This window comes from Schistocerca gregaria, chromosome 3 (assembly GCF_023897955.1).
Source record: "Schistocerca gregaria isolate iqSchGreg1 chromosome 3, iqSchGreg1.2, whole genome shotgun sequence".
NCBI lineage: Eukaryota > Metazoa > Arthropoda > Insecta > Orthoptera > Acrididae > Schistocerca > Schistocerca gregaria.
The window spans coordinates 948,620,115-948,640,213 of NC_064922.1; the positions used below are offsets into that span (position 1 = coordinate 948,620,115).

General features: G+C 47.0%; 27 non-coding genes across 27 annotated transcripts; 17 read left to right on the plus strand and 10 right to left on the minus strand.

Annotated features, from left to right (window-relative positions):
* The first annotated feature begins 99 nt into the window (after positions 1–99).
* Trnaq-uug (transfer RNA glutamine (anticodon UUG)) lies at positions 100–171 on the plus strand. Its single transcript has one exon. It is a non-coding gene; the product is annotated as a tRNA-Gln (tRNA).
* Positions 172–1,297: 1,126 nt separating this feature from the next.
* Positions 1,298–1,369, plus strand: Trnaq-uug (transfer RNA glutamine (anticodon UUG)). The gene has a single exon. It is a non-coding gene; the product is annotated as a tRNA-Gln (tRNA).
* A 1,125-nt stretch (positions 1,370–2,494) lies between these two features.
* Positions 2,495–2,566, plus strand: Trnaq-uug (transfer RNA glutamine (anticodon UUG)). Its single transcript has one exon. It is a non-coding gene; the product is annotated as a tRNA-Gln (tRNA).
* Positions 2,567–3,064: 498 nt separating this feature from the next.
* Trnap-ugg (transfer RNA proline (anticodon UGG)) lies at positions 3,065–3,136 on the minus strand. Its single transcript has one exon. It is a non-coding gene; the product is annotated as a tRNA-Pro (tRNA).
* A 555-nt stretch (positions 3,137–3,691) lies between these two features.
* Positions 3,692–3,763, plus strand: Trnaq-uug (transfer RNA glutamine (anticodon UUG)). The gene has a single exon. It is a non-coding gene; the product is annotated as a tRNA-Gln (tRNA).
* A 498-nt stretch (positions 3,764–4,261) lies between these two features.
* On the minus strand, positions 4,262–4,333 carry Trnap-ugg (transfer RNA proline (anticodon UGG)). Its single transcript has one exon. It is a non-coding gene; the product is annotated as a tRNA-Pro (tRNA).
* A 554-nt stretch (positions 4,334–4,887) lies between these two features.
* Positions 4,888–4,959, plus strand: Trnaq-uug (transfer RNA glutamine (anticodon UUG)). The gene has a single exon. It is a non-coding gene; the product is annotated as a tRNA-Gln (tRNA).
* Positions 4,960–5,457: 498 nt separating this feature from the next.
* Trnap-ugg (transfer RNA proline (anticodon UGG)) lies at positions 5,458–5,529 on the minus strand. Its single transcript has one exon. It is a non-coding gene; the product is annotated as a tRNA-Pro (tRNA).
* A 555-nt stretch (positions 5,530–6,084) lies between these two features.
* Positions 6,085–6,156, plus strand: Trnaq-uug (transfer RNA glutamine (anticodon UUG)). The gene has a single exon. It is a non-coding gene; the product is annotated as a tRNA-Gln (tRNA).
* Positions 6,157–6,654: 498 nt separating this feature from the next.
* Trnap-ugg (transfer RNA proline (anticodon UGG)) lies at positions 6,655–6,726 on the minus strand. Its single transcript has one exon. It is a non-coding gene; the product is annotated as a tRNA-Pro (tRNA).
* A 554-nt stretch (positions 6,727–7,280) lies between these two features.
* Positions 7,281–7,352, plus strand: Trnaq-uug (transfer RNA glutamine (anticodon UUG)). Its single transcript has one exon. It is a non-coding gene; the product is annotated as a tRNA-Gln (tRNA).
* Positions 7,353–7,850: 498 nt separating this feature from the next.
* Trnap-ugg (transfer RNA proline (anticodon UGG)) lies at positions 7,851–7,922 on the minus strand. The gene has a single exon. It is a non-coding gene; the product is annotated as a tRNA-Pro (tRNA).
* A 555-nt stretch (positions 7,923–8,477) lies between these two features.
* Trnaq-uug (transfer RNA glutamine (anticodon UUG)) lies at positions 8,478–8,549 on the plus strand. The gene has a single exon. It is a non-coding gene; the product is annotated as a tRNA-Gln (tRNA).
* A 1,125-nt stretch (positions 8,550–9,674) lies between these two features.
* Positions 9,675–9,746, plus strand: Trnaq-uug (transfer RNA glutamine (anticodon UUG)). Its single transcript has one exon. It is a non-coding gene; the product is annotated as a tRNA-Gln (tRNA).
* Positions 9,747–10,244: 498 nt separating this feature from the next.
* Positions 10,245–10,316, minus strand: Trnap-ugg (transfer RNA proline (anticodon UGG)). Its single transcript has one exon. It is a non-coding gene; the product is annotated as a tRNA-Pro (tRNA).
* Positions 10,317–10,890: 574 nt separating this feature from the next.
* On the plus strand, positions 10,891–10,962 carry Trnaq-uug (transfer RNA glutamine (anticodon UUG)). The gene has a single exon. It is a non-coding gene; the product is annotated as a tRNA-Gln (tRNA).
* A 1,124-nt stretch (positions 10,963–12,086) lies between these two features.
* Trnaq-uug (transfer RNA glutamine (anticodon UUG)) lies at positions 12,087–12,158 on the plus strand. Its single transcript has one exon. It is a non-coding gene; the product is annotated as a tRNA-Gln (tRNA).
* A 1,124-nt stretch (positions 12,159–13,282) lies between these two features.
* Positions 13,283–13,354, plus strand: Trnaq-uug (transfer RNA glutamine (anticodon UUG)). The gene has a single exon. It is a non-coding gene; the product is annotated as a tRNA-Gln (tRNA).
* A 498-nt stretch (positions 13,355–13,852) lies between these two features.
* On the minus strand, positions 13,853–13,924 carry Trnap-ugg (transfer RNA proline (anticodon UGG)). Its single transcript has one exon. It is a non-coding gene; the product is annotated as a tRNA-Pro (tRNA).
* Positions 13,925–14,478: 554 nt separating this feature from the next.
* Positions 14,479–14,550, plus strand: Trnaq-uug (transfer RNA glutamine (anticodon UUG)). The gene has a single exon. It is a non-coding gene; the product is annotated as a tRNA-Gln (tRNA).
* Positions 14,551–15,049: 499 nt separating this feature from the next.
* Positions 15,050–15,121, minus strand: Trnap-ugg (transfer RNA proline (anticodon UGG)). Its single transcript has one exon. It is a non-coding gene; the product is annotated as a tRNA-Pro (tRNA).
* Positions 15,122–15,675: 554 nt separating this feature from the next.
* Positions 15,676–15,747, plus strand: Trnaq-uug (transfer RNA glutamine (anticodon UUG)). Its single transcript has one exon. It is a non-coding gene; the product is annotated as a tRNA-Gln (tRNA).
* Positions 15,748–16,245: 498 nt separating this feature from the next.
* On the minus strand, positions 16,246–16,317 carry Trnap-ugg (transfer RNA proline (anticodon UGG)). Its single transcript has one exon. It is a non-coding gene; the product is annotated as a tRNA-Pro (tRNA).
* Positions 16,318–16,871: 554 nt separating this feature from the next.
* Positions 16,872–16,943, plus strand: Trnaq-uug (transfer RNA glutamine (anticodon UUG)). The gene has a single exon. It is a non-coding gene; the product is annotated as a tRNA-Gln (tRNA).
* Positions 16,944–17,441: 498 nt separating this feature from the next.
* Trnap-ugg (transfer RNA proline (anticodon UGG)) lies at positions 17,442–17,513 on the minus strand. The gene has a single exon. It is a non-coding gene; the product is annotated as a tRNA-Pro (tRNA).
* A 554-nt stretch (positions 17,514–18,067) lies between these two features.
* On the plus strand, positions 18,068–18,139 carry Trnaq-uug (transfer RNA glutamine (anticodon UUG)). Its single transcript has one exon. It is a non-coding gene; the product is annotated as a tRNA-Gln (tRNA).
* Positions 18,140–19,263: 1,124 nt separating this feature from the next.
* Trnaq-uug (transfer RNA glutamine (anticodon UUG)) lies at positions 19,264–19,335 on the plus strand. The gene has a single exon. It is a non-coding gene; the product is annotated as a tRNA-Gln (tRNA).
* Positions 19,336–20,099: the final 764 nt, after the last annotated feature.

Below are 20,099 nucleotides of genomic sequence, written 5' to 3' on the forward strand. Positions count from 1 at the left end.
TGCCACGCAAACACTTCCTGAGGACGCTACATGTAATAAATCGCAGCTTACCGGTTTAATGACATGATGCTGCTCAGTTTAAGTCCGCTAGAGGCACACGGTTCCATGGTGTAATGGTTAGCACTCTGGACTTTGAATCCAGCGATCCGAGTTCGAGTCTCGGTGGAACCTGACTCAGTGTTTTGCGATCGTTTCTAGAAACGTGTACGAGCTGGCAGTTGGAATTGTATATGCAAAATTTTTAGCTAGGATCATGTAATGCAAATTGTTAATAGCAGTCCACACGTGAATGGGGAACGCTCCAAATGCTTATGCTTTTGCTACTAGGATTAATAACGGAACGTAAGGGGTTCAACTGCGAGAAGACGACCTCAGCTGCTTCTCCCAGCATCTCTCCGTTTTGGGTGCTGCATGCACATGCATTTAACAAACGTGCATGCGATGTACTAGTTGCTGGGAAACGAATAGAATCGTTGTACGTGTCAGTCTTTAGGTATAGATATAAGTAATCGAAGACGGCTTAATCCTGCTTCGTAGATTGCTTTCCACAAGACGCACTTGCCAGTATCATTGGCCGGTGGCCCGACATGCAGTTTGCCCCGTTGCATGGCTTACTTTTAGAGACTCGCTAGTTTATCGTAGTGCTTGGTTGTCGCGAAAGTGAAAAGTAGGGCCTGTCCGGCATTTGAATCCGGGACCTCCTGCACCCAAAGCAGGAATCATACCCCTAGACCAACTGGCCGCAAAAGTACGCAGCTGTGCACCCCGCCACCTACTGAGATCTTGCCGCACTTGCTATTGAAGCACCCAATCTGGACCATATTCTCAAAGAGGTTTCTTAATCCGACACCTACAACATGAGCTGTGCTGAGGACCAATGTAGTTGAAGGCTGAAAGAGCTGCTTGAGTTGTGAGACAGTATGTCGATCGTGTGAAGTGCAAATGTAATCGTGTCAAGCACCATCCGCCCACTACGTAGCGTTGTGTGACAGCACGTACTTTTCGACAGTACTCTGTGTCCATAGCTGTTTTCATATCTAGGCTGCTTCCAGCACAAAGCATCCACCATACGAAAGTGGCTGTTCCGCGATTTTGATTACCTGACCCTTCGACATCACTTAATGTACGAATACTGGCAAGAATTCTCGCTACATTCGAAGTTGTTCCCTCCACTTTCAACCTACTTGGTTGCTTCATTTGCCACGCAAACACTTCCTGAGGACGCTACATGTAATAAATCTCAGCTTACCGGTTTAATGACATGATGCTGCTCAGTTTACGTCCGCTAGCGGCACACGGTTCCATGGTGTAATGGTTAGCACTCTGGACTTTGAATCCAGCGATCCGAGTTCGAGTCTCGGTGGAACCTGACTCAGTGTTTTGCGATCGTTTCTAGAAACGTGTACGAGCTGGCAGTTGGAATTGTATATGCAAAATTTTAGCTAGGATCATGTAATGCAAATTGTTAATAGCAGTCCACACGTGAATGGGGAACGCTCCAAATGCTTATGCTTTTGCTACTAGGATTAATAACGGAACGTAAGGGGTTCAACTGCGAGAAGACGACCTCAGCTGCTTCTCCCAGCATCTCTCCGTTTTGGGTGCTGCATGCACATGCATTTAACAAACGTGCATGCGATGTACTAGTTGCTGGGAAACGAATAGAATCGTTGTACGTGTCAGTCTTTAGGTATAGATATAAGTAATCGAAGACGGCTTAATCCTGCTTCGTAGATTGCTTTCCACAAGACGCACTTGCCAGTATCATTGGCCGGTGGCCCGACATGCAGTTTGCCCCGTTGCATGGCTTACTTTCAGAGACTCGCTAGTTTATCGTAGTGCTTGGTTGTCGCGAAAGTGAAAAGTAGGGCCTGTCCGGCATTTGAACCCGGGACCTCCTGCACCCAAAGCAGGAATCATACCCCTAGACCAACAGTCCGCAAAAGTACGCAGCTGTGCACCCCGCCACCTACTGAGATCTTGCCGCACTTGCTATTGAAGCACCCAATCTGGACCATATTCTCAAAGAGGTTTCTTAATCCGACACCTACAACATGAGCTGTGCTGAGGACCAATGTAGTTGAAGGCTGAAAGAGCTGCTTGAGTTGTGAGACAGTATGTCGATCGTGTGAAGTGCAAATGTAATCGTGTCAAGCACCATCCGCCCACTACGTAGCGTTGTGTGACAGCACGTACTTTTCGACAGTACTCTGTGTCCATAGCTGTTTTCATATCTAGGCTGCTTCCAGCACAAAGCATCCACCATACGAAAGTGGCTGTTCCGCGATTTTGATTACCTGACCCTTCGACATCACTTAATGTACGAATACTGGCAAGAATTCTCGCTACATTCGAAGTTGTTCCCTCCACTTTCAACCTACTTGGTTGCTTCATTTGCCACGCAAACACTTCCTGAGGACGCTACATGTAATAAATCGCAGCTTACCGGTTTAATGACATGATGCTGCTCAGTTTACGTCCGCTAGCGGCACACGGTTCCATGGTGTAATGGTTAGCACTCTGGTCTTTGAATCCAGCGATCCGAGTTCGAGTCTCGGTGGAACCTGACTCAGTGTTTTGCGATCGTTTCTAGAAACGTGTACGAGCTGGCAGTTGGAATTGTATATGCAAAATTTTAGCTAGGATCATGTAATGCAAATTGTTAATAGCAGTCCACACGTGAATGGGGAACGCTCCAAATGCTTATGCTTTTGCTACTAGGATTAATAACGGAACGTAAGGGGTTCAACTGCGAGAAGACGACCTCAGCTGCTTCTCCCAGCATCTCTCCGTTTTGGGTGCTGCATGCACATGCATTTAACAAACGTGCATGCGATGTACTAGTTGCTGGGAAACGAATAGAATCGTTGTACGTGTCAGTCTTTAGGTATAGATATAAGTAATCGAAGACGGCTTAACCCTGCTTCGTAGATTGCTTTCCACAAGACGCACTTGCCAGTATCATTGGCCGGTGGCCCGACATGCAGTTTGCCCCGTTTCATGGCTTACTTTCAGAGACTCGCTAGTTTATCGTAGTGCTTGGTTGTCGCGAAAGTGAAAAGTAGGGCCTGTCCGGCATTTGAATCCGGGACCTCCTGCACCCAAAGCAGGAATCATACCCCTAGACCAACAGGCCGCAAAAGTACGCAGCTGTGCACCCCGCCACCTACTGAGATCTTGCCGCACTTGCTATTGAAGCACCCAATCTGGACCATATTCTCAAAGAGGTTTCTTAATCCGACACCTACAACATGAGCTGTGCTGAGGACCAATGTAGTTGAAGGCTGAAAGAGCTGCTTGAGTTGTGAGACAGTATGTCGATCGTGTGAAGTGCAAATGTAATCGTGTCAAGCACCATCCGCCCACTACGTAGCGTTGTGTGACAGCACGTACTTTTCGACAGTACTCTGTGTCCATAGCTGTTTTCATATCTAGGCTGCTTCCAGCACAAAGCATCCACCATACGAAAGTGGCTGTTCCGCGATTTTGATTACCTGACCCTTCGACATCACTTAATGTACGAATACTGGCAAGAATTCTCGCTACATTCGAAGTTGTTCCCTCCACTTTCAACCTACTTGGTTGCTTCATTTGCCACGCAAACACTTCCTGAGGACGCTACATGTAATAAATCTCAGCTTACCGGTTTAATGACATGATGCTGCTCAGTTTACGTCCGCTAGCGGCACACGGTTCCATGGTGTAATGGTTAGCACTCTGGACTTTGAATCCAGCGATCCGAGTTCGAGTCTCGGTGGAACCTGACTCAGTGTTTTGCGATCGTTTCTAGAAACGTGTACGAGCTGGCAGTTGGAATTGTATATGCAAAATTTTAGCTAGGATCATGTAATGCAAATTGTTAATAGCAGTCCACACGTGAATGGGGAACGCTCCAAATGCTTATGCTTTTGCTACTAGGATTAATAACGGAACGTAAGGGGTTCAACTGCGAGAAGACGACCTCAGCTGCTTCTCCCAGCATCTCTCCGTTTTGGGTGCTGCATGCACATGCATTTAACAAACGTGCATGCGATGTACTAGTTGCTGGGAAACGAATAGAATCGTTGTACGTGTCAGTCTTTAGGTATAGATATAAGTAATCGAAGACGGCTTAATCCTGCTTCGTAGATTGCTTTCCACAAGACGCACTTGCCAGTATCATTGGCCGGTGGCCCGACATGCAGTTTACACTAGATCGCGTGTTACTTTCAGAGACTCGCTAGTTTATCGTAGTGCTTGGTTGTCGCGAAAGTGAAAAGTAGGGCCTGTCCGGCATTTGAATCCGGGACCTCCTGCACCCAAAGCAGGAATCATACCCCTAGACCAACAGGCCGCCAAAGTAAGCAGCTGTGCACCCCGCCACCTACTGAGATCTTGCCGCACTTGCTATTGAAGCATCCAATCTGGACCATATTCTCAAAGAGGTTTCTTAATCCGACACCTACAACATGAGCTGTGCTGAGGACCAATGTAGTTGAAGGCTGAAAGAGCTGCTTGAGTTGTGAGACAGTATGTCGATCGTGTGAAGTGCAAATGTAACCGTGTCAAGCACCATCAGCCCACTACGTAGCGTTGTGTGACAGCACGTACTTTTCGACAGTACTCTGTGTCCATAGCTGTTTTCATAGCTAGGCTGCTTCCAGCACAAAGCATCCACCATACGAAAGTGGCTGTTCCGCGATTTTGATTACCTGACCCTTCGACATCACTTAATGTACGAATACTGGCAAGAATTCTCGCTACATTCGAAGTTGTTCCCTCCACTTTCAACCTACTTGGTTGCTTCATTTGCCACGCAAACACTTCCTGAGGACGCTACATGTAATAAATCTCAGCTTACCGGTATAAAGACATGATGCTGCTCAGATAAGTCCGCTAGAGGCACACGGTTCCATGGTGTAATGGTTAGCACTCTGGACTTTGAATCCAGCGATCCGAGTTCGAGTCTCGGTGGAACCTCATTCAGTGTTTTGCGATCGTTTCTAGAAACGTGTACGAGCTGGCAGTTGGAATTGTATATGCAAAATTTTAGCTAGGATCATGTAATGCAAATTGTTAATAGCAGTCCACACGTGAATGGGGAACGCTCCAAATGCTTATGCTTTTGCTACTAGGATTAATAACGGAACGTAAGGGGTTCAACTGCGAGAAGACGACCTCAGCTGCTTCTCCCAGCATCTCTCCGTTTTGGGTGCTGCATGCACATGCATTTAACAAACGTGCATGCGATGTACTAGTTGCTGGGAAACGAATAGAATCGTTGTACGTGTCAGTCTTTAGGTATAGATATAAGTAATCGAAGACGGCTTAATCCTGCTTCGTAGATTGCTTTCCACAAGACGCACTTGCCAGTATCATTGGCCGGTGGCCCGACATGCAGTTTGCCCCGTTTCATGGCTTACTTTCAGAGACTCGCTAGTTTATCGTAGTGCTTGGTTGTCGCGAAAGTGAAAAGTAGGGCCTGTCCGGCATTTGAATCCGGGACCTCCTGCACCCAAAGCAGGAATCATACCCCTAGACCAACAGGCCGCAAAAGTACGCAGCTGTGCACCCCGCCACCTACTGAGATCTTGCCGCACTTGCTATTGAAGCACCCAATCTGGACCATATTCTCAAAGAGGTTTCTTAATCCGACACCTACAACATGAGCTGTGCTGAGGACCAATGTAGTTGAAGGCTGAAAGAGCTGCTTGAGTTGTGAGACAGTATGTCGATCGTGTGAAGTGCAAATGTAATCGTGTCAAGCACCATCCGCCCACTACGTAGCGTTGTGTGACAGCACGTACTTTTCGACAGTACTCTGTGTCCATAGCTGTTTTCATATCTAGGCTGCTTCCAGCACAAAGCATCCACCATACGAAAGTGGCTGTTCCGCGATTTTGATTACCTGACCCTTCGACATCACTTAATGTACGAATACTGGCAAGAATTCACGCTACATTCGAAGTTGTTCCCTCCACTTTCAACCTACTTGGTTGCTTCATTTGCCACGCAAACACTTCCTGAGGACGCTACATGTAATAAATCTCAGCTTACCGGTTTAATGACATGATGCTGCTCAGTTTACGTCCGCTAGCGGCACACGGTTCCATGGTGTAATGGTTAGCACTCTGGACTTTGAATCCAGCGATCCGAGTTCGAGTCTCGGTGGAACCTGACTCAGTGTTTTGCGATCGTTTCTAGAAACGTGTACGAGCTGGCAGTTGGAATTGTATATGCAAAATTTTAGCTAGGATCATGTAATGCAAATTGTTAATAGCAGTCCACACGTGAATGGGGAACGCTCCAAATGCTTATGCTTTTGCTACTAGGATTAATAACGGAACGTAAGGGGTTCAACTGCGAGAAGACGACCTCAGCTGCTTCTCCCAGCATCTCTCCGTTTTGGGTGCTGCATGCACATGCATTTAACAAACGTGCATGCGATGTACTAGTTGCTGGGAAACGAATAGAATCGTTGTACGTGTCAGTCTTTAGGTATAGATATAAGTAATCGAAGACGGCTTAATCCTGCTTCGTAGATTGCTTTCCACAAGACGCACTTGCCAGTATCATTGGCCGGTGGCCCGACATGCAGTTTGCCCCGTTTCATGGCTTACTTTCAGAGACTCGCTAGTTTATCGTAGTGCTTGGTTGTCGCGAAAGTGAAAAGTAGGGCCTGTCCGGCATTTGAATCCGGGACCTCCTGCACCCAAAGCAGGAATCATACCCCTAGACCAACAGGCCGCCAAAGTAAGCAGCTGTGCACCCCGCCACCTACTGAGATCTTGCCGCACTTGCTATTGAAGCATCCAATCTGGACCATATTCTCAAAGAGGTTTCTTAATCCGACACCTACAACATGAGCTGTGCTGAGGACCAATGTAGTTGAAGGCTGAAAGAGCTGCTTGAGTTGTGAGACAGTATGTCGATCGTGTGAAGTGCAAATGTAACCGTGTCAAGCACCATCAGCCCACTACGTAGTGTTGTGTGACAGCACGTACTTTTCGACAGTACTCTGTGTCCATAGCTGTTTTCATAGCTAGGCTGCTTCCAGCACAAAGCATCCACCATACGAAAGTGGCTGTTCCGCGATTTTGATTACCTGACCCTTCGACATCACTTAATGTACGAATACTGGCAAGAATTCTCGCTACATTCGAAGTTGTTCCCTCCACTTTCAACCTACTTGGTTGCTTCATTTGCCACGCAAACACTTCCTGAGGACGCTACATGTAATAAATCTCAGCTTACCGGTATAAAGACATGATGCTGCTCAGATAAGTCCGCTAGAGGCACACGGTTCCATGGTGTAATGGTTAGCACTCTGGACTTTGAATCCAGCGATCCGAGTTCGAGTCTCGGTGGAACCTCATTCAGTGTTTTGCGATCGTTTCTAGAAACGTGTACGAGCTGGCAGTTGGAATTGTATATGCAAAATTTTAGCTAGGATCATGTAATGCAAATTGTTAATAGCAGTCCACACGTGAATGGGGAACGCTCCAAATGCTTATGCTTTTGCTACTAGGATTAATAACGGAACGTAAGGGGTTCAACTGCGAGAAGACGACCTCAGCTGCTTCTCCCAGCATCTCTCCGTTTTGGGTGCTGCATGCACATGCATTTAACAAACGTGCATGCGATGTACTAGTTGCTGGGAAACGAATAGAATCGTTGTACGTGTCAGTCTTTAGGTATAGATATAAGTAATCGAAGACGGCTTAATCCTGCTTCGTAGATTGCTTTCCACAAGACGCACTTGCCAGTATCATTGGCCGGTGGCCCGACATGCAGTTTGCCCCGTTTCATGGCTTACTTTCAGAGACTCGCTAGTTTATCGTAGTGCTTGGTTGTCGCGAAAGTGAAAAGTAGGGCCTGTCCGGCATTTGAATCCGGGACCTCCTGCACCCAAAGCAGGAATCATACCCCTAGACCAACAGGCCGCAAAAGTACGCAGCTGTGCACCCCGCCACCTACTGAGATCTTGCCGCACTTGCTATTGAAGCACCCAATCTGGACCATATTCTCAAAGAGGTTTCTTAATCCGACACCTACAACATGAGCTGTGCTGAGGACCAATGTAGTTGAAGGCTGAAAGAGCTGCTTGAGTTGTGAGACAGTATGTCGATCGTGTGAAGTGCAAATGTAATCGTGTCAAGCACCATCCGCCCACTACGTAGCGTTGTGTGACAGCACGTACTTTTCGACAGTACTCTGTGTCCATAGCTGTTTTCATATCTAGGCTGCTTCCAGCACAAAGCATCCACCATACGAAAGTGGCTGTTCCGCGATTTTGATTACCTGACCCTTCGACATCACTTAATGTACGAATACTGGCAAGAATTCTCGCTACATTCGAAGTTGTTCCCTCCACTTTCAACCTACTTGGTTGCTTCATTTGCCACGCAAACACTTCCTGAGGACGCTACATGTAATAAATCTCAGCTTACCGGTTTAATGACATGATGCTGCTCAGTTTACGTCCGCTAGCGGCACACGGTTCCATGGTGTAATGGTTAGCACTCTGGTCTTTGAATCCAGCGATCCGAGTTCGAGTCTCGGTGGAACCTGACTCAGTGTTTTGCGATCGTTTCTAGAAACGTGTACGAGCTGGCAGTTGGAATTGTATATGCAAAATTTTAGCTAGGATCATGTAATGCAAATTGTTAATAGCAGTCCACACGTGAATGGGGAACGCTCCAAATGCTTATGCTTTTGCTACTAGGATTAATAACGGAACGTAAGGGGTTCAACTGCGAGAAGACGACCTCAGCTGCTTCTCCCAGCATCTCTCCGTTTTGGGTGCTGCATGCACATGCATTTAACAAACGTGCATGCGATGTACTAGTTGCTGGGAAACGAATAGAATCGTTGTACGTGTCAGTCTTTAGGTATAGATATAAGTAATCGAAGACGGCTTAACCCTGCTTCGTAGATTGCTTTCCACAAGACGCACTTGCCAGTATCATTGGCCGGTGGCCCGACATGCAGTTTGCCCCGTTTCATGGCTTACTTTCAGAGACTCGCTAGTTTATCGTAGTGCTTGGTTGTCGCGAAAGTGAAAAGTAGGGCCTGTCCGGCATTTGAATCCGGGACCTCCTGCACCCAAAGCAGGAATCATACCCCTACACCAACAGGCCGCAAAAGTACGCAGCTGTGCACCCCGCCACCTACTGAGATCTTGCCGCACTTGCTATTGAAGCACCCAATCTGGACCATATTCTCAAAGAGGTTTCTTAATCCGACACCTACAACATGAGCTGTGCTGAGGACCAATGTAGTTGAAGGCTGAAAGAGCTGCTTGAGTTGTGAGACAGTATGTCGATCGTGTGAAGTGCAAATGTAATCGTGTCAAGCACCATCCGCCCACTACGTAGCGTTGTGTGACAGCACGTACTTTTCGACAGTACTCTGTGTCCATAGCTGTTTTCATATCTAGGCTGCTTCCAGCACAAAGCATCCACCATACGAAAGTGGCTGTTCCGCGATTTTGATTACCTGACCCTTCGACATCACTTAATGTACGAATACTGGCAAGAATTCTCGCTACATTCGAAGTTGTTCCCTCCACTTTCAACCTACTTGGTTGCTTCATTTGCCACGCAAACACTTCCTGAGGACGCTACATGTAATAAATCTCAGCTTACCGGTTTAATGACATGATGCTGCTCAGTTTACGTCCGCTAGCGGCACACGGTTCCATGGTGTAATGGTTAGCACTCTGGACTTTGAATCCAGCGATCCGAGTTCGAGTCTCGGTGGAACCTGACTCAGTGTTTTGCGATCGTTTCTAGAAACGTGTACGAGCTGGCAGTTGGAATTGTATATGCAAAATTTTAGCTAGGATCATGTAATGCAAATTGTTAATAGCAGTCCACACGTGAATGGGGAACGCTCCAAATGCTTATGCTTTTGCTACTAGGATTAATAACGGAACGTAAGGGGTTCAACTGCGAGAAGACGACCTCAGCTGCTTCTCCCAGCATCTCTCCGTTTTGGGTGCTGCATGCACATGCATTTAACAAACGTGCATGCGATGTACTAGTTGCTGGGAAACGAATAGAATCGTTGTACGTGTCAGTCTTTAGGTATAGATATAAGTAATCGAAGACGGCTTAATCCTGCTTCGTAGATTGCTTTCCACAAGACGCACTTGCCAGTATCATTGGCCGGTGGCCCGACATGCAGTTTGCCCCGTTTCATGGCTTACTTTCAGAGACTCGCTAGTTTATCGTAGTGCTTGGTTGTCGCGAAAGTGAAAAGTAGGGCCTGTCCGGCATTTGAATCCGGGACCTCCTGCACCCAAAGCAGGAATCATACCCCTAGACCAACAGGCCGCCAAAGTAAGCAGCTGTGCACCCCGCCACCTACTGAGATCTTGCCGCACTTGCTATTGAAGCATCCAATCTGGACCATATTCTCAAAGAGGTTTCTTAATCCGACACCTACAACATGAGCTGTGCTGAGGACCAATGTAGTTGAAGGCTGAAAGAGCTGCTTGAGTTGTGAGAAGCTGCTTGAGTTGTGAGACAGTATGTCGATCGTGTGAAGTGCAAATGTTATCGTGTCAAGCACCATCCGACCACTACGTAGCGTTGTGTGACAGCACGTACTTTTCGACAGTACTCTGTGTCCATAGCTGTTTTCATAGCTAGGCTGCTTCCAGCACAAAGCATCCACCATACGAAAGTGGCTGTTCCGCGATTTTGATTACCTGACCCTTCGACATCACTTAATGTACGATTACTGGCAAGAATTCTCGCTACATTCGAAGTTGTTCCCTCCACTTTCAACCTACTTGGTTGCTTCATTTGCCACGCAAACACTTCCTGAGGACGCTACATGTAATAAATCGCAGCTTACCGGTTTAATGACATGATGCTGGTCAGTATAATTCCGCTAGAGGCACACGGTTCCATGGTGTAATGGTTAGCACTCTGGACTTTGAATCCAGCGATCCGAGTTCGAGTCTCGGTGGAACCTGATTCAGTGTTTTGCGATCGTTTCTAGAAACGTGTACGAGCTGGCAGTTGGAATTGTATATGCAAAATTTTAGCTAGGATCATGTAATGCAAATTGTTAATAGCAGTCCACACGTGAATGGGGAACGCTCCAAATGCTTATGCTTTTGCTACTAGGATTAATAACCGAACGTAAGGGGTTCAACTGCGAGAAGACGACCTCAGCTGCTTCTCCCAGCAACTCTCCGTTTTGGGTGCTGCATGCACATGCATTTAACAAACGTGCATGCGATGTACTAGTTCCTGGGAAACGAATAGAATCGTTGTACGTGTCAGTCTTTAGGTATAGATATAAGTAATCGAAGACGGCTTAATCCTGCTTCGTAGATTGCTTTCCACAAGACGCACTTGCCAGTATCATTGGCCGGTGGCCCGACATGCAGTTTGCCCCGTTGCATGGCTTACTTTCAGAGACTCGCTAGTTTATCGTAGTGCTTGGTTGTCGCGAAAGTGAACAGTAGGGCTTGTCCGGCATTTGAACCCGGGACCTCCTGCACCCAAAGCAGGACTCATACCCCTAGACCAACAGGCCGCAGAAGTAAGCAACTGTACACCCCGCCACCTACTGAGATCTTGCCGCACTTGCTATTGAAGCATCCAATCTGGACCATATTCTCAAAGAGGTTTCTTAATCGACACCTACAACATGAGCTGTGCTGAGGACCAATGTAGTTGAAGGCTGAAAGAGCTGCTTGAGTTGTGAGACAGTATGTCGATCGTGTGAACTGCAAATGTTATCGTGTCAAGCACCATCAGTCCACTACGTAGCGTTGTGTGACAGCACGTACTTTTCGACAGTACTCTGTGTCCATAGCTGTTTTCATAGCTAGGCTGCTTCCAGCACAAAGCATTCACCATACGAAAGTGGCTGTTCCGCGATTTTGATTACCTGACCCTTCGACATCACTTAATGTACGAATACTGGCAAGAATTCTCGCTACATTCGAAGTTGTTCCCTCCATTTTCAACCTACTTGGTTGCTTCATTTGCCACGCAAACACTTCCTGAGGACGCTACATGTAATAAATCGCAGCTTACCGGTTTAATGACATGATGCTGGTCAGTATAATTCCGCTAGAGGGACACGGTTCCATGGTGTAATGGTTAGCACTCTGGACTTTGAATCCAGCGATCCGAGTTCGAGTCTCGGTGGAACCTGATTCAGTGTTTTGCGATCGTTTCTAGAAACGTGTACGAGCTGGCAGTTGGAATTGTATATGCAAAATTTTAGCTAGGATCATGTAATGCAAATTGTTAATAGCAGTCCACACGTGAATGGGGAACGCTCCAAATGCTTATGCTTTTGCTACTAGGATTAATAACGGAACGTAAGGGGTTCAACTGCGAGAAGACGACCTCAGCTGCTTCTCCCAGCATCTCTCCGTTTTGGGTGCTGCATGCGCATGCATTTAACAAACGTGCATGCGATGTACTAGTTCCTGGGAAACGAATAGAATCGTTGTACGTGTCAGTCTTTAGGTATAGATATAAGTAATCGAAGACGGCTTAATCCTGCTTCGTAGATTGCTTTCCACAAGACGCACTTGCCAGTATCATTGGCCGGTGGCCCGACATGCAGTTTGCCCCGTTGCATGGCTTACTTTCAGAGACTCGCTAGTTTAGCGTAGTGCTTGGTTGTCGCGAAAGTGAAAAGTAGGGCCTGTCCGGCATTTCAACCCGGGACCTCCTGCACCCAAAGCAGGAATCATACCCCTAGACCAACAGGCCGCAAAAGTAAGCAACTGTACACCCCGCCACCTACTGAGATCTTGCCGCACTTGCTATTGAAGCATCCAATCTGGACCATATTCTCAAAGAGGTTTCTTAATCGACACCTACAACATGAGCTGTGCTGAGGACCAATGTAGTTGAAGGCTGAAAGAGCTGCTTGAGTTGTGAGACAGTATGTCGATCGTGTGAACTGCAAATGTTATCGTGTCAAGAACCATCAGTCCACTACGTAGCGTTGTGTGACAGCACGTACTTTTCGACAGTACTCTGTGTCCATAGCTGTTTTCATAGCTAGGCTGCTTCCAGCACAAAGCATCCACCATACGAAAGTGGCTGTTCCGCGATTTTGATTACCTGACCCTTCGACATCACTTAATGTACGAATACTGGCAAGAATTCTCGCTACATTCGAAGTTGTTCCCTCCATTTTCAACCTACTTGGTTGCTTCATTTGCCACGCAAACACTTCCTGAGGACGCTACATGTAATAAATCGCAGCTTACCGGTTTAATGACATGATGCTGGTCAGTATAATTCCGCTAGAGGGACACGGTTCCATGGTGTAATGGTTAGCACTCTGGACTTTGAATCCAGCGATCCGAGTTCGAGTCTCGGTGGAACCTGATTCAGTGTTTTGCGATCGTTTCTAGAAACGTGTACGATCTGGCAGTTGGAATTGTATATGCAAAATTTTAGCTAGGATCATGTAATGCAAATTGTTAATAGCAGTCCACACGTGAATGGGGAACGCTCCAAATGCTTATGCTTTTGCTACTAGGATTAATAACGGAACGTAAGGGGTTCAACTGCGAGAAGACGACCTCAGCTGCTTCTCCCAGCATCTCTCCGTTTTGGGTGCTGCATGCGCATGCATTTAACAAACGTGCATGCGATGTACTAGTTCCTGGGAAACGAATAGAATCGTTGTACTTGTCAGTCTTTAGGTATAGATATAAGTAATCGAAGACGGCTTAATCCTGCTTCGTAGATTGCTTTCCACAAGACGCACTTGCCAGTATCATTGGCCGGTGGCCCGACATGCAGTTTGCCCCGTTGCATGGCTTACTTTCAGAGACTCGCTAGTTTAGCGTAGTGCTTGGTTGTCGCGAAAGTGAAAAGTAGGGCCTGTCCGGCATTTGAACCCGGGACCTCCTGCACCCAAAGCAGGAATCATACCCCTAGACCAACAGGCCGCAAAAGTAAGCAACTGTACACCCCGCCACCTACTGAGATCTTGCCGCACTTGCTATTGAAGCATCCAATCTGGACCATATTCTCAAAGAGGTTTCTTAATCGACACCTACAACATGAGCTGTGCTGAGGACCAATGTAGTTGAAGGCTGAAAGAGCTGCTTGAGTTGTGAGACAGTATGTCGATCGTGTGAAGTGCAAATGTAATCGTGTCAAGCACCATACGACCACTACGTAGCGTTGTGTGACAGCACGTACTTTTCGACAGTACTCTGTGTCCATAGCTGTTTTCATAGCTAGGCTGCTTCCAGCACAAAGCATCCACCATACGAAAGTGGCTGTTCCGCGATTTTGATTACCTGACCCTTCGACATCACTTAATGTACGATTACTGGCAAGAATTCTCGCTACATTCGAAGTTGTTCCTTCCACTTTCAACCTACTTGGTTGCTTCATTTGCCACGCAAACACTTCCTGAGGACGCTACATGTAATAAATCGCAGCTTACCGGTTTAATGACATGATGCTGCACAGTTTAGGTCCGCTGGAGGCACACGGTTCCATGGTGTAATGGTTAGCACTCTGGACTTTGAATCCAGCGATCCGAGTTCGAGTCTCGGTGGAACCTGATTCAGTGTTTTGCGATCGTTTCTAGAAACGTGTACGAGCTGGCAGTTGGAATTGTATATGCAAAATTTTAGCTAGGATCATGTAATGCAAATTGTTAATAGCAGTCCACACGTGAATGGGGAACGCTCCAAATGCTTATGCTTTTGCTACTAGGATTAATAACGGAACGTAAGGGGTTCAACTGCGAGAAGACGACCTCAGCTGCTTCTCCCAGCAACTCTCCGTTTTGGGTGCTGCATGCACATGCATTTAACAAACGTGCATGCGATGTACTAGTTCCTGGGAAACGAATAGAATCGTTGTACGTGTCAGTCTTTAGGTATAGATATAAGTAATCGAAGACGGCTTAATCCTGCTTCGTAGATTGCTTTCCACAAGACGCACTTGCCAGTATCATTGGCCGGTGGCCCGACACGGAATTTTCCCCCGTTGCATGGCTTACTTTCAGAGACTCGCTAGTTTATCGTAGTGCTTGGTTGTCGCGAAAGTGAAAAGTAGGGCCTGTCCGGCATTTGAACCCGGGACCTCCTGCACCCAAAGCAGGAATCATACCCCTAGACCAACAGGCCGCAAAAGTAAGCAACTGTACACCCCGCCACCTACTGAGATCTTGCCGCACTTGCTATTGAAGCATCCAATCTGGACCATATTCTCAAAGAGGTTTCTTAATCGACACCTACAACATGAGCTGTGCTGAGGACCAATGTAGTTGAAGGCTGGAAGAGCTGCTTGAGTTGTGAGACAGTATGTCGATCGTGTGAACTGCAAATGTTATCGTGTCAAGCACCATCAGTCCACTACGTAGCGTTGTGTGACAGCACGTACTTTTCGACAGTACTCTGTGTCCATAGCTGTTTTCATAGCTAGGCTGCTTCCAGCACAAAGCATCCACCATACGAAAGTGGCTGTTCCGCGATTTTGATTACCTGACCCTTCGACATCACTTAATGTACGAATACTGGCAAGAATTCTCGCTACATTCGAAGTTGTTCCCTCCATTTTCAACCTACTTGGTTGCTTCATTTGCCACGCAAACACTTCCTGAGGACGCTACATGTAATAAATCGCAGCTTACCGGTTTAATGACATGATGCTGGTCAGTATAATTCCGCTAGAGGGACACGGTTCCATGGTGTAATGCTTAGCACTCTGGACTTTGAATCCAGCGATCCGAGTTCGAGTCTCGGTGGAACCTGATTCAGTGTTTTGCGATCGTTTCTAGAAACGTGTACGAGCTGGCAGTTGGAATTGTATATGCAAAATTTTAGCTAGGATCATGTAATGCAAATTGTTAATAGCAGTCCACACGTGAATGGGGAACGCTCCAAATGCTTATGCTTTTGCTACTAGGATTAATAACCGAACGTAAGGGGTTCAACTGCGAGAAGACGACCTCAGCTGCTTCTCCCAGCATCTCTCCGTTTTGGGTGCTGCATGCGCATGCATTTAACAAACGTGCATGCGATGTACTAGTTCCTGGGAAACGAATAGAATCGTTGTACGTGTCAGTCTTTAGGTATAGATATAAGTAATCGAAGACGGCTTAATCCTGCTTCGTAGATTGCTTTCCACAAGACGCACTTGCCAGTATCATTGGCCGGTGGCCCGACATGCAGTTTGCCCCGTTGCATGGCTTACTTTCAGAGACTCGCTAGTTTAGCGTAGTGCTTGGTTGTCGCGAAAGTGAAAAGTAGGGCCTGTCCGGCATTTGAACCCGGGACCTCCTGCACCCAAAGCAGGAATCATACCCCTAGACCAACAGGCCGCAAAAGTAAGCAACTGTACACCCCGCCACCTACTGAGATCTTGCCGCACTTGCTATTGAAGCATCCAATCTGGACCATATTCTCAAAGAGGTTTCTTAATCGACACCTACAACATGAGCTGTGCTGAGGACCAATGTAGTTGAAGGCTGAAAGAGCTGCTTGAGTTGTGGGACAGTATGTCGATCGTGTGAAGTGCAAATGTAATCGTGTCAAGCACCATACGACCACTACGTAGCGTTGTGTGACAGCACGTACTTTTCGACAGTACTCTGTGTCCATAGCTGTTTTCATAGCTAGGCTGCTTCCAGCACAAAGCATCCACCATACGAAAGTGGCTGTTCCGGGATTTTGATTACCTGACCCTTCGACATCACTTAATGTACGATTACTGGCAAGAATTCTCGCTACATTCGAAGTTGTTCCTTCCACTTTCAACCTACTTGGTTGCTTCATTTGCCACGCAAACACTTCCTGAGGACGCTACATGTAATAAATCGCAGCTTACCGGTTTAATGACATGATGCTGCACAGTTTAAATCCGCTGGAGGCACACGGTTCCATGGTGTAATGGTTAGCACTCTGGACTTTGAATCCAGCGATCCGAGTTCGAGTCTCGGTGGAACCTGATTCAGTGTTTTGCGATCGTTTCTAGAAACGTGTACGAGCTGGCAGTTGGAATTGTATATGCAAAATTTTAGCTAGGATCATGTAATGCAAATTGTTAATAGCAGTCCACACGTGAATGGGGAACGCTCCAAATGCTTATGCTTTTGCTACTAGGATTAATAACGGAACGTAAGGGGTTCAACTGCGAGAAGACGACCTCAGCTGCTTCTCCCAGCAACTCTCCGTTTTGGGTGCTGCGTGCACATGCATTTAACAAACGTGCATGCGATGTACTAGTTCCTGGGAAACGAATAGAATCGTTGTACGTGTCAGTCTTTAGGTATAGATATAAGTAATCGAAGACGGCTTAATCCTGCTTCGTAGATTGCTTTCCACAAGACGCACTTGCCAGTATCATTGGCCGGTGGCCCGACATGCAGTTTGCCCCGTTGCATGGCTTACTTTCAGAGACTCGCTAGTTTAGCGTAGTGCTTGGTTGTCGCGAAAGTGAAAAGTAGGGCCTGTCCGGCATTTGAACCCGGGACCTCCTGCACCCAAAGCAGGAATCATACCCCTAGACCAACAGGCCGCAAAAGTAAGCAACTGTACACCCCGCCACCTACTGAGATCTTGCCGCACTTGCTATTGAAGCATCCAATCTGGACCATATTCTCAAAGAGGTTTCTTAATCGACACCTACAACATGAGCTGTGCTGAGGACCAATGTAGTTGAAGGCTGAAAGAGCTGCTTCAGTTGTGGGACAGTATGTCGATCGTGTGAAGTGCAAATGTAATCGTGTCAAGCACCCTCAGTCCACTACGTAGCGTTGTGTGACAGCACGTACTTTTCGACAGTACTCTGTGTCCATAGCTGTTTTCATAGCTAGGCTGCTTCCAGCACAAAGCATCCACCATACGAAAGTGGCTGTCCCGCGATTTTGATTACCTGACCCTTCGACATCACTTAATGTACGATTACTGGCAAGAATTCTCGCTACATTCGAAGTTGTTCCTTCCACTTTCAACCTACTTGGTTGCTTCATTTGCCACGCAAACACTTCCTGAGGACGCTACATGTAATAAATCGCAGCTTACCGGTTTAATGACATGATGCTGCACAGTTTAGGTCCGCTGGAGGCATACGGTTCCATGGTGTAATGGTTAGCACTCTGGACTTTGAATCCAGCGATCCGAGTTCGAGTCTCGGTGGAACCTGATTCAGTGTTTTGCGATCGTTTCTAGAAACGTGTACGAGCTGGCAGTTGGAATTGTATATGCAAAATTTTAGCTAGGATCATGTAATGCAAATTGTTAATAGCAGTCCACACGTGAATGGGGAACGCTCCAAATGCTTATGCTTTTGCTACTAGGATTAATAACCGAACGTAAGGGGTTCAACTGCGAGAAGACGACCTCAGCTGCTTCTCCCAGCATCTCTCCGTTTTGGGTGTTGCATGCGCATGCATTTAACAAACGTGCATGCGATGTACTAGTTCCTGGGAAACGAATAGAATCGTTGTTCGTGTCAGTCTTTAGGTATAGATATAAGTAATCGAAGACGGCTTAATCCTGCTTCGTAGATTGCTTTCCACAAGACGCACTTGCCAGTATCATTGGCCGGTGGCCCGACATGCAGTTTGCCCCGTTGCATGGCTTACTTTCAGAGACTCGCTAGTTTATCGTAGTGCTTGGTTGTCGCGAAAGTGAAAAGTAGGGCCTGTCCGGCATTTCAACCCGGGACCTCCTGCACCCAAAGCAGGAATCATACCCCTAGACCAACAGGCCGCAAAAATAAGCAACTGTAGACCCCGCCACCTATTGAGATCTTGCCGCACTTGCTATTGAAGCATCCAATCAGGACCATATTCTCAAAGAGGTTTCTTAATCGACACCTACAACATGAGCTGTGCTGAGGACCAATGTAGTTGAAGGCTGAAAGAGCTGCTTGAGTTGTGAGACAGTATGTCGATCGTGTAAACTGCAAATGTTATCGTGTCAAGCACCATCAGTCCACTACGTAGCGTTGTGTGACAGCACGTACTTTTCGACAGTACTCTGTGTCCATAGCTGTTTTCATAGCTAGGCTGCTTCCAGCACAAAGCATCCACCATACGAAAGTGGCTGTTCCGCGATTTTGATTACCTGACCCTTCGACATCACTTAATGTACGAATACTGGCAAGAATTCTCGCTACATTCGAAGTTGTTCCCTCCATTTTCAACCTACTTGGTTGCTTCATTTGCCACGCAAACACTTCCTGAGGACGCTACATGTAATAAATCGCAGCTTACCGGTTTAATGACATGATGCTGCACAGTTTAAGTCCGCTAGAGGCACACGGTTCCATGGTGTAATGGTTAGCACTCTGGACTTTGAATCCAGCGATCCGAGTTCGAGTCTCGGTGTAACCTGATTCAGTGTTTTGCGATCGTTTCTAGAAACGTGTACGAGCTGGCAGTTGGAATTGTATATGCAAAATTTTAGCTAGGATCATGTAATGCAAATTGTTATTAGCAGTCCACACGTGAATGGGGAACGCTCCAAATGCTTGTGCTTTTGCTACTAGCATTAATAACCGAACGTAAGGGGTTCAACTGCGAGAAGACGACCTCAGCTGCTTCTCCCAGCATCTCTCCGTTTTGGGTGTTGCATGCGCATGCATTTAACAAACGTGCATGCGATGTACTAGTTCCTGGGAAACGAATAGAATCGTTGTTCGTGTCAGTCTTTAGGTATAGATATAAGTAATCGAAGACAGCTTAATCCTGCTTCGTAGATTGCTTTCCACAAGACGCACTTGCCAGTATCATTGGCCGGTGGCCCGACATGCAGTTTGCCCCGTTGCATGGCTTACTTTCAGAGACTCGCTAGTTTATCGTAGTGCTTGGTTGTCGCGAAAGTGAAAAGTAGGGCCTGTCCGGCATTTCAACCCGGGACCTCCTGCACCCAAAGCAGGAATCATACCCCTAGACCAACAGGCCGCAAAAGTAAGCAACTGTACACCCCGCCACCTACTGAGATCTTGCCGCACTTGCTATTGAAGCATCCAATCTGGACCATATTCTCAAAGAGGTTTCTTAATCGACACCTACAACATGAGCTGTGCTGAGGACCAATGTAGTTGAAGTCTGAAAGAGCTGCTTGAGTTGTGAGACAGTATGTCGATCGTGTGAAG